This window comes from Zootoca vivipara, chromosome 1 (genome assembly GCF_965207765.1).
Source record: "Zootoca vivipara chromosome 1, rZooViv2.hap1.1, whole genome shotgun sequence".
Lineage (NCBI taxonomy): Eukaryota > Metazoa > Chordata > Lepidosauria > Squamata > Lacertidae > Zootoca > Zootoca vivipara.
The window spans coordinates 78,276,668-78,286,678 of NC_142582.1; the positions used below are offsets into that span (position 1 = coordinate 78,276,668).

General features: G+C 46.3%; 1 protein-coding gene across 5 annotated transcripts in view; it reads right to left on the reverse strand.

Moving 5' to 3' along the window:
- The window catches only part of SHANK2 (SH3 and multiple ankyrin repeat domains 2), a 339,643-nt gene extending 332,797 nt beyond the window's left edge, over positions 1–6,846 (reverse strand). For 2 of the 5 annotated variants that reach the window (XM_088668511.1, XM_088668485.1), the window contains exon 1: positions 6,221–6,838. The gene's annotated coding sequence lies outside the window, so the exon portion shown is untranslated. Of the gene's footprint in view, positions 1–289; positions 560–6,220 lie in introns of all 5 variants that reach the window. The other 3 variants (XM_088668502.1, XM_088668509.1, XM_088668515.1) reach the window with 3 other exon arrangements.
- Between the last annotated feature and the right edge of the window lie 3,165 nt (positions 6,847–10,011).

Below are 10,011 nucleotides of genomic sequence, written 5' to 3' on the forward strand. Positions count from 1 at the left end.
TTTGCTCGTTTATTTAAAATATTTATATCCCACCTTTGTTCATAAATACCATGGCAGGGAACAAAACATAAAATAAACCATCACATAACAGAATAACTAAAAACCAACAGCAGCAGCTAAAAACAATAGGACCAGCTAGATACCAGCATCTGATAGCCATGGGAACTGATAGCATCTGATAGCCATGGGAACTCAGCATGCCACCTTTATAGTGCTTCGTTTCTACAGAGACAAGTCTGCAACATCCAAGGAGGCCACACTCTATCCTCTAAAAAAAAAAACACCTTACCTTCAATTCAAGATTGCATGTTGGCCTGACTGTGGTTACTCAGTTGTGGAAAAGAAATCACATGCTCAGATGCACTCAAATCTTTGTAATGACTTTGTTATGTTCCAGAGATGATTTCTGGTACTACTCCTTAAAGCGCTAAATTAAGCCTTGGATTCTGCCTGCAGTGATGGTTCTCCACTGGGAAAGTCTCTTGTCCCTCTGGTAATGAAGATCCACCCACTTCTGATTGACATGACCCACTAAGGTGGAATCGGGAGTAAAGTCAGACTAAAAGCAGAACATAGGAGGGAAATATGTGTAAATGGACCGTTGGCATTAACTATCACTCTTTCATTATATAGTCATCTGCCCTGTGTTAAATTACACATTAACCAACGCATTACTTTTTTGTTTGTTTCTTTGGAAAGTAAGCATGAAAGAAAACATTGTAATAGACCTAGTTGCTTTCATATCTCTCTCTCTCTCTCTCTCTCTGTGTGTCTCGTAATAAACCAGTCTAGCTGAACAAGGTCAAATAGGACACAGAAACGCTGGACTGGATACCAGACAAACAATGACAAAAAAATTAAGGAACATTGTGATTCAAAGGAATATCCACTTTGAAGGCTCCCATAAAACAACAATAAAACCCTTCTGAGGTTTTCACCTGAACTAGGTCCACACCAAGATTCTCCCAGCTCTTATCCATTCCCAGTACCAGGGGCGTAGCCAGGATCAAAACTAGGGGGGGGGGCAAGCCATGGTCGTTCAGGGGCGGGGCCAAGGCACGGAAGGGGAGGGGCCACAAAGTGGGCGGGGCTAAAGGGCCAGCGGGCCTGATGACATCGTGGCGGTGGCAGCAGCGGCCACCTTGTGCTTCTGGGGCTGGTAGCGTTGGCGGCTACCCTGCTTGGCTGGAGAGGACGGGAGGGTCGGGCAGGCGAGAGGGGGTGGAAGGGCGGGCGAGGGCGAGGCAAGACACGGCCGCAGCCACGACGGCTCCGAGGCGTTGCTGCATATCAGCATAATATTTCAACCATGGTTCAAGCCCCACCTTAGGAAAAAATTCCTGCATTGCAGCGGGTTGGACTAGATGACCCTTGTGGTCCCTTCCGACTACAATTCTACGATTCTATTGATATATTACCATACCATATGCATCGTTCTGCTTTCTTGAATTGTCCTACTCCTAGGCATAGCAGCCAACTCTCCCCCCCCCCCAATTACTGGTAAATACCGTATTTGAAAGAGTCATCCCCCCCATGTTGATGGGCTTTCTATGTGGGGCTTATCTGCCCCCCCCCCCCGTATGTTATTAAGGATGGAAGAGGGAGGGAAGGAAGGAAGAAATAGAGAGAGGGATAACTCATATTTGTGGGTGCCTCTGGGTGACGCTGTGATGCTGGAACTCTGCATGTACAGGAGCCTTGTAAGCAGCTTTCTCTGCTTGATTTACAGCAGGCACGTCCAACAGGTAGATTGTGATCTACCAGTAGATCACTGGATGTCTGTGGTAGATCACTGGTAGGTCACTGGCACCCCTAAAAAAAGCTCACCCAAAATTTTCCTCCTCCCTCAAAAAAGTTGAACTATGACCTGAAGCCCTAAACAAAAATGGGCCTCCCTCCCTCCTAAAAGAAGCTCAACAAGTTTGACCTAAACCCCCAAAACAGGGCTTCCCTTCCTTTAAAAAAACTCAACAGCTTTGACCTGAACCCCCCAAAAGGGGGTAGATCACCCCCAGTTTTAAACTCTGAGTAGATCAGAGTCTCTTGGGAGGTGGCCACCCCTGATTTACAGTATACAGATGCAGGAGGAGGGGCAGACTGGAACACCAATGCTTTTTATAAACATCACTGTGTCTGTCAAAGCTACAGCCCCCCCTTTCTTATTCACTTCTTTTTAGCCTTGCAGAGCCACCTTAGTCAAATTGAATCCTCTGAGTCTGCACCCTCATTAAATCGCCAATAGAACTCTTAATGCTCCTGAATGCTCATTAACAACTCCCACTTAAGAACAATAGGGTGAAATGGTCAGCTATCGAATCTTGCCTGGGGATATATGCTCCATTGTCTTAACTGCTTAACTACTGGTAGCCACTTTGCTTTATTTATTTGATGTGTTTTTGTTACTGCTGTGTCCCCCCCCCCCAGCAAGCGGAGACTTAGCTGCTCTTGCTAAAGCAAAGCCCTTTCCAATTCAGTTTTTGAAGGGGAAAAGTGCTGGTTATGGTCTGTAAAATACATTAATTTTTTTGCTTCTAGGGGAGGCAGCTGCCCCCTCCTGCCCCCCCTGCCTACGCCCATGCCCAGTACAGTACTCCCATACTACTTCATCCCAAATCAGTGTAAGCATTAAGGCTTCATGGTCCAGCACCATCGTTTCTCAATCAATGGGTATATGCCCCCACCCCAAAAAAGACACTAAACCATACCATGAGACAGCATGCCCTTTTCTTTCCCTGTAAGCAGGGTGAGGTGGGGTATTGGGTTGTTGTTTTTATTTTGATTATATATTTTGTAGTTTTATATTTTGATTTTGTTCTGCGAACCACCCTGAGACCTCCGGGTATAAGGCGGTATATAAAGTAAATAAATAAATAACCAGGGGTGGCTAACTGGTGGCCCATGGGCCAGATCCAGCCTCCCAATATTAAATACCTAAGCAGTATTTCCTCCTTAGGGTCCCGGGCATAGAAGGGGGGGGAGGAGAAGGGAAGGCAGGTGGGAAGGTTTAACACTTGATGGTTCCAGTAGCATCTCTCACAAAGTAAAAGCAAACCTCATCAGATTGATCTGATGGGCAGGGTAAAGAGGCAATGTGGGTAGTCTGTGAATAGTGAGAGAGAGAGCGTGTGGAAAAAGTGAGTCTGCTGCTTGAATGTATGAGAGTGTGTCTATCAGCTGTTTGTGTGATTGTGTGTGTCTTCCTCTCTGTAACTTTGAAAAAGAACTACCCCCTCATCCACTTTGGCCACACCCACTTTGAATATGGCCACACAGACTGCTAGCATTCAGCCTTCAGAGGGTTAGTCAATAGGGAATGTGCCCCTCGAGCCAAAAAAGGGTTAGGGTTAAGTTAAGAAGTGTTTGGTACACCCTCCTGAGAAGCACAGTGGTACCTTGGGAAGGGAAGATGCACAAAGAAAGTTGATTTACTACGTACTAGTGTGTGTGTGTGTGTGTGTGTGTGTGTGTGTGTGTGTGTCTGTATCTCTGTGTGCATATGTGTGACCCCATCACTTTAACTTCTTCCTCAGGCATGGTCTACACTTGCAGAAGAATTAAGTGGTAGAAACAGGGAATGGAGTGCAGCACTTCAAGCTGCCATTAGGAGACCCCATAATTTGAATGCTTCCTTGTGTGGAAAAAAGGTCTTACCAAGTAAAAAGCTAGAGCACTTAGAAAAATGTTATAGCAGCCCAACTCACTCCTCACAGTGCTAGACGTATACCTGGAAGGAATTTATGCATCCAGAAATGGGAATCTCCCACCCACAGTCTGAATTAGCACCACCCATTTTATCACACTACAGTGGTACCTCGGGTTACGAACACGATCCGTTCCCGGTCGCGGTTCGTAACCCGAAAAGGTCGCAAACCGAGCGCCATTTTTGCGCATGCGCAAAGCGCGCACCCTGCTTCTGCGCATGCGCAGAACACGCGCACGACGAAAACACTTCCGGGGTTGCGGAGTTCGTAACCCGAAGTGTTCGCAACCCGAGCAGTTCGTAACCCAAGGTACGACTGTACTTTGCTGCATGCGCACTAGAGCCAGACCCTCAGTTTAAAGTCCAGTGCAAATGCATATATGGATAGACTTCAGAGAGCTGAACTGAGTATGAAACTAGAGGTGACTAGCCTGCAAAATCCTCTTGAGAAGCCTTTGGGGGGAAATGTATCAGGATTTGAACTCAGTGGATTCCTTTCCTATCAGGCAAACTGATTAATACATATTCCTTTTGTATGGTCTTCTAAGAGGTGAACATATAATCAGTTTTCTTAGAATGTCATGCAGCAAACAATCCAGTTTTGGTTCAGTTATGAGCAAGCTCTCCAAAGAAAAGTGGTGCTGTGAAAGCTGAGTGCAGTAATGTTGCAGCCACTGAAGTACACTTCACAGCCTAAATCTCAAATCAGCTCTTTAAAACAGGGACTTAGCTACTGGTTAATAAGAATGATAGCAGCATTAATGCATGCAATTAATGGGAGTACTGTGACCTGAAAATATCAGGAAGTTTTACTGCTCACAGTATTGCCTCTGGCTAGGCAGCGAAGCGGAAGCAGCATTTGAAGGTCTGTGTGGAATTACAACTTTCTCTTGCCCTGTTTATACTAGGCAAAGTTGAAGAATGGAGGGGAAGCCCCCATAAACACACACATTCCAGCTTCAAGTACCAAAACCCCATACTCCAAAACTGCTTTACCATGTCAAGATTGTGGAAACCCCAAATTTCTTCACAAACACCAAACTTTTCCTCTAGCACTTGATGCGATGAGGCAACAGAACCTGCATTAGCAGTGTGATGCGTGGATAGAACGTATTAATTACCTCCATTTCTCTTAGTGAAGGCCTGAGTCCTAAATGTGAAATTAAGAGTCTACCTCTTAAAGTAGAGGTAGACTCTACTTTACAATGTTACAATTATAGATTGTTATAATGGCAAGGCAACTTGGGGAGCAAGAATTGCTATACTTTTTCTGGCAAGGTACTTGCACCTGTTGACTTTCTGTTAAAGGTTCAAAAAGAGGTGGGAAACATATTGTGCCTTGAACAGCAACAGCATAAAAGGCAGAAATTCCCCATCACTGATGAGAGTAAACCAATTCTTTCCTTATCCAACTTAAACTATATACAGTGCAGCTAAAAAACAAGTACCAGAACTCTCCAAGAGGAGCTGCCTGTTGTTGAGGTTTTCCAGCGTACTCAATGGGACCCCATTTTTTCTTCTACTTGAGCTACTACTTGCCATGGGTCTTATTTCAGAGTACACTGAATTCTTAGTTACCAAAGCATAAGCAACTGATAAAGGGCAACTTACAAGCAGGAACAAACAGGGAATTTATTTTCCCCACCCACCTTTTCTTTTTATTTCTCAGCCTTTCCTAACAAAGGAAGAAACTTGTGTCCATGGATTGATAGATCTTATTCTTTGCACACATAGTTCAGGCATAAAGAGGCTGGGTCAGTCTCTTTTGTGGGGACCCCAAACACAATCCTGCTTCGCCACTGAATTCTTCTCTGCAGGAGAGGACAAAGATGTGCATATCAGAGGCAACACCCAAAGAAGACCAGGCTGTGAGGAGAATGTGTGTTCAGAAAGAAGGCAGAAAGGCTTGAATTCACCTTCCATTGACAATGTAAAGTCCTGACCTTGCCGCATACTATTTGCACAGGGCATGGATGGGTTTCCCCTTTGGCGAGAACGAACCCCGACGGCTAAAATGCTAAACGCGGTGACTTGCAACGTGAAATCGATGGCATTTTACTTGCACAAAGTGTATCTGTTCTGCTAGGCATGCATCTACCAGGGATAGCTGATTTCAAATACGCTCCCTGGTAACACAGAGGTGCCTCTTTCCCAGTTGTTAAAAGTTGTTTTTTCCCCTTTATTTTGGTCCTTCATTCACACAGCCGAGAGGCACTGGAAGGGGCGCAGAAGGGGAGGAAGGGGTTAACTCCGGCTCCCAGACATATTCCCGGGGAAACAAGCCTCCCCGGCTCCAATGGGGGACTTGTTCCCAAGTAAGCGCGCAGAGAGAATGGTTACTTCAAAGTTGAGAGGGAACGAGGCGAAGAAATTAACCTTGTGAGCGCTGAGGCCGCCTCACGTCTCCCTCCAAACACCCCAACAGGCAGCAACCAGCCCCCCCCCCCCGCAAAAAAAAACCCAGCCCAATGGGGCAGAGGGGCAGCGAAGCAGCCGGCGCTCGGGCGAGCTTCTGCTTACCTGAGACCACGGCAGTGTGAGGCTCAGCCGGAGACGGCGGCGGTCTCGCGCTCTCCTCCGCGCGCCTCCCTCGTTCCCTGCTACTACCCCAGCCTCAGTTCCAAAGGGTCGGCGCTGCTACGGCTGCTGCTGCTGCTCCCTCCGCCGCCACTTTTGTAATCCGTCATGTTTGCTTTGCAGCGGAATAAGCAAGGCGACGTGAAAGTTGGGCTGGGGATGTGGAAAGGTCCGGTGCACAACGGCAGGGCGCCTTGCAACTTGCTTGGGAAAAGGAGGGGAATGGAGGTGGAGAGGAGGAGGAGGAGGAGGGAGGGAGAGAGAGCTCCCCAAGCTAGCTGGGCGCTGCGCTCCCGTGCACACGCTGCAAATGGATGCGATGTGACAATAGGCGACCGGTGCCCGGCTTCTTCCCCTGCCTGCCCCCCCTGAGGGGAGAAGAGCACTGTTCACGCCTCACTTCCAGCGGCCCACCCCAGATAAAGGAAGGCGCGCGCAGAAGGGCACTGCAGCCCAGGCTCGGCGAGAGGCGACGTTTCCTGAGGGCACAGATGACAAGAGAAGAGCCAACCTTGCTCTTGATTTCATACGCATATGCAGCTCACACGGGGCGGGCATGGGGGCGGGGGGGGAGAGAGAGAAATCTCCACAGAAAGTGCCGTTGTGAGCAAGGAATGAGCAGCAGTTCTCTTCCCTCCCACAACTAGTCACCTCGGAACAAAGCGTGGAAGAGCCGGTCAAGTGGGACTGACCTCTTCTGTTTGTCATTGACACAGTCCCTGCGCGCACCTAGTTCTGCGAAGAAGGCCATTATTCAGCATGCAGGTTATAGGGAGGAGCTAAGGGTGTCTTCCCAAAAGACTTTTCTTTTCATTGCATTTCTTGCACTTGTCTACATTTGCATACAAAATGAAGGTCGTGTTGACCAGAGCATGAACATTCCATTCTTCAAGGGTCACTGCAGCTTTCAGTAAAACATTCACACTTGCCAGATTTTCTGTGGGGACGTGGCGGGACCCATAGCTACCCCTAAACATTTTGTGAAACTTAAATTTGGCCTCATTGAGGGGCAATATTTCAATATGAGTAGGAAAATGAGAGTACCCCTAAACATTTGTAGAGGGGGGGAAGCACTGTATATATTTGCATGTGTGATGTTTGTTTGTGTCTTTGGAGTGCCTTAAATGCATATGACTGCGGGAGGCAGTGGAAGACAGGGGTGCCTGGCGTGCTCTAGTCCATGGGGTCACGAAGAGTCGGACACGACTAAATGATTAAACAACAAATGCATATGGGAAAACCTGAACTGGTGCCTGGAATGCATATGAGAAAACCTAAAATGGCTGTCCTTTCAGCTTAAAATTAGGTGTCAAGCTATAGACCACAGTAATATTAGAGAATGTCCCATGTCCATCTACAGGCTGGGAAAGACCTGGAACCCTGAAGAGCTGCTGTCAGAAAAGACTACCATACATAAGAAACAATTTCCTACATGTAGAAAACTATCATGTAGGTAGGCAGTCCCTACCTTCGTCTCACTGGGGATAGGACACTCTTAACATTTAAAAATTGTAATATCTCGCAAATCCATAGCTAAGAAGGGGCAGAGAAATTCAGAAAATTTGCCCTGTCATCCCTGCCAATCTGTTCCAGGGCTACAAACTATGAGCTTCGATATCTAGGTGAATCATCAAGCTTTTGAGCTTCCAGAACCATTGGATAGCAGTTCTTGGGAACTGAATGCAGAACTTAAGGTGACCATGTGTCCTACTTTGTAGATGATAGTCCTTTATTTGAAGAACAGTCTGTTCAAGTCTAGCTTAAAGACATCATATGGAGAAGAAAGAGCAGGAACCTTGAGTTGCCCATCAGCAGTGGGGAGTCAACTGATCACAGCCTCCCTTCGCCACTGTGATGAAGTGCATCCCCCCCCCCTATTTAAATTACAATAGTTATTTAGTGTACTTTAAATAGAGTTACAGTATATGCAAATATTATTGGGGGGTAATTTATTTATTTATTTTAAGTATGTTTGTACTGCCTTTCTGAGCAAAGTCAATCCAAAGTTCAGGGGCAGCTGGTGCCCTGTGGGACCAGTAGCATGGAAAGTAGCATAGTAACTAATTCTAGTTCTGTCCCCAACTTCCTGTCTGCTGAGCAACACTGAGACTGAAAAGGAGGAAGCTGATTGGTTGGAAGTTAAGGCAGGCTGGTGGCACTGGCTGCGGGCAGACTGGGGTTGGTGGTGACGTGCCCCGTTTGTCCCAATGTGCCGACCTCCACTGTGAAAGTGGCTTAAAAAACAATAAAAACTACATGTATATAGCAAAATCAATATTAATAAAACCAGGACATGTTTAAAATGTCAGCATTACTAAAAAAGAAAGAAAGAATAAAAACAGATTCAGTCAGAATTTCATTAACGTAATGATACACCTTTCTCCTTCCAGCAAGCAGGACAAAAATTACTCGGCAGGAGGCCAATCAAAACAAATAAGTCTTTAAGGCATCCTGTAAAGCCTAAAGTATAGCCGCCTGGCCTGCTACGGCTCTACCGGGAACTCTAATGTGGGGAACTATATGGGGATATTCCCCCTTGACTAAATCCTGGCATTACCTCACATTGCCCTTCAATATATATTTTTCTCTGCCAGAGAAGGAAAACCTTAAATAAACTCTAATCTTACCTTCAATGTTCGTTTAACTACCACCCCCAGGTGGATTTGTAGTAGTACAGCTGCCCTCCTCATGTACTGCCTTTAGACAACAGTTAAAAACTTATTTGATCACTTAGGACTTTGAAAATTAAATGCCATGGGGTCCAACAGTTTGTGTTTCTAGATTTTTAAAGGTACAGTGAAATATGTGATAATGGCTTTAACTGTATGGCACACCACACTGTGCTGCTAATTCTACAAGGCTAACCTAGGATCTCTTGTCCTCTTAAACGTTTTAGCCATTCTCCCTTTTTGCCTAGAACTCCCTTTTAGAACATCTGCATTAGTCCTCCAGAAATTGCCGTACACCCTCACCCCATGGCAAATAAAAAATATGATTTTGCAAAGAGTCGTAGCCATGCTTCCTGCTGTGCAGGAGCTGAAGTCCCAACATTCATTAAGGTAGGCTTCCTCAAACTCAGCCCTCTAGATGTGTTTGGCCTACAACTCCCATGATCCATAGCTAGCAGGACCAGTGGTCAGGGATGATGGGAATTGTAGTCTCAAAAACATCTGGAGGGCCAAGTTTGAGGAAGCCTGCTTAAGGATTCACTGTAGAGTTAGCTTACACTACAATGGTATGTGCCATTTCTACTCAGAAGTAAGTCCCTGTGTCTAATGAGGCATACTCCCAGGTAAATGGATACAGGATTGCAGCCTAGGCTTTCTTGTGCAGAAGAGGCAGACGGGGACATGGGGATGTGGTCAGTATCAATCCCCCTGTGTGGGACACATGTGAGACATATTTGATGAATTATTGTATTTTAATCTTTTGTTGGAAGCCGCCCAGAGTGGCTGGGGAAACCCAGTCAGGTGGGCGGGGTATAAATAATAAATTATTATTATATGCATCTAAGTCAGGGGTGGGGACCCACAGGTCTAATAGTGGGTGTCAGCTGATTGGTGGTGCCTGCCTTGCTAAAAGGGATTCCTTGGGTCTTGGTAAGCCGCTTGCAAAGTGTTGTGCAAGATTGTCCAGTCCTAACTGCTGGTGGGCAGTTTCAAGGCTCCTGCTCTCCTGTCTTATGTTTCTTTAGCTTCAATCTGGACTTGGACTAGACAGTGTTTCAAAGAGAG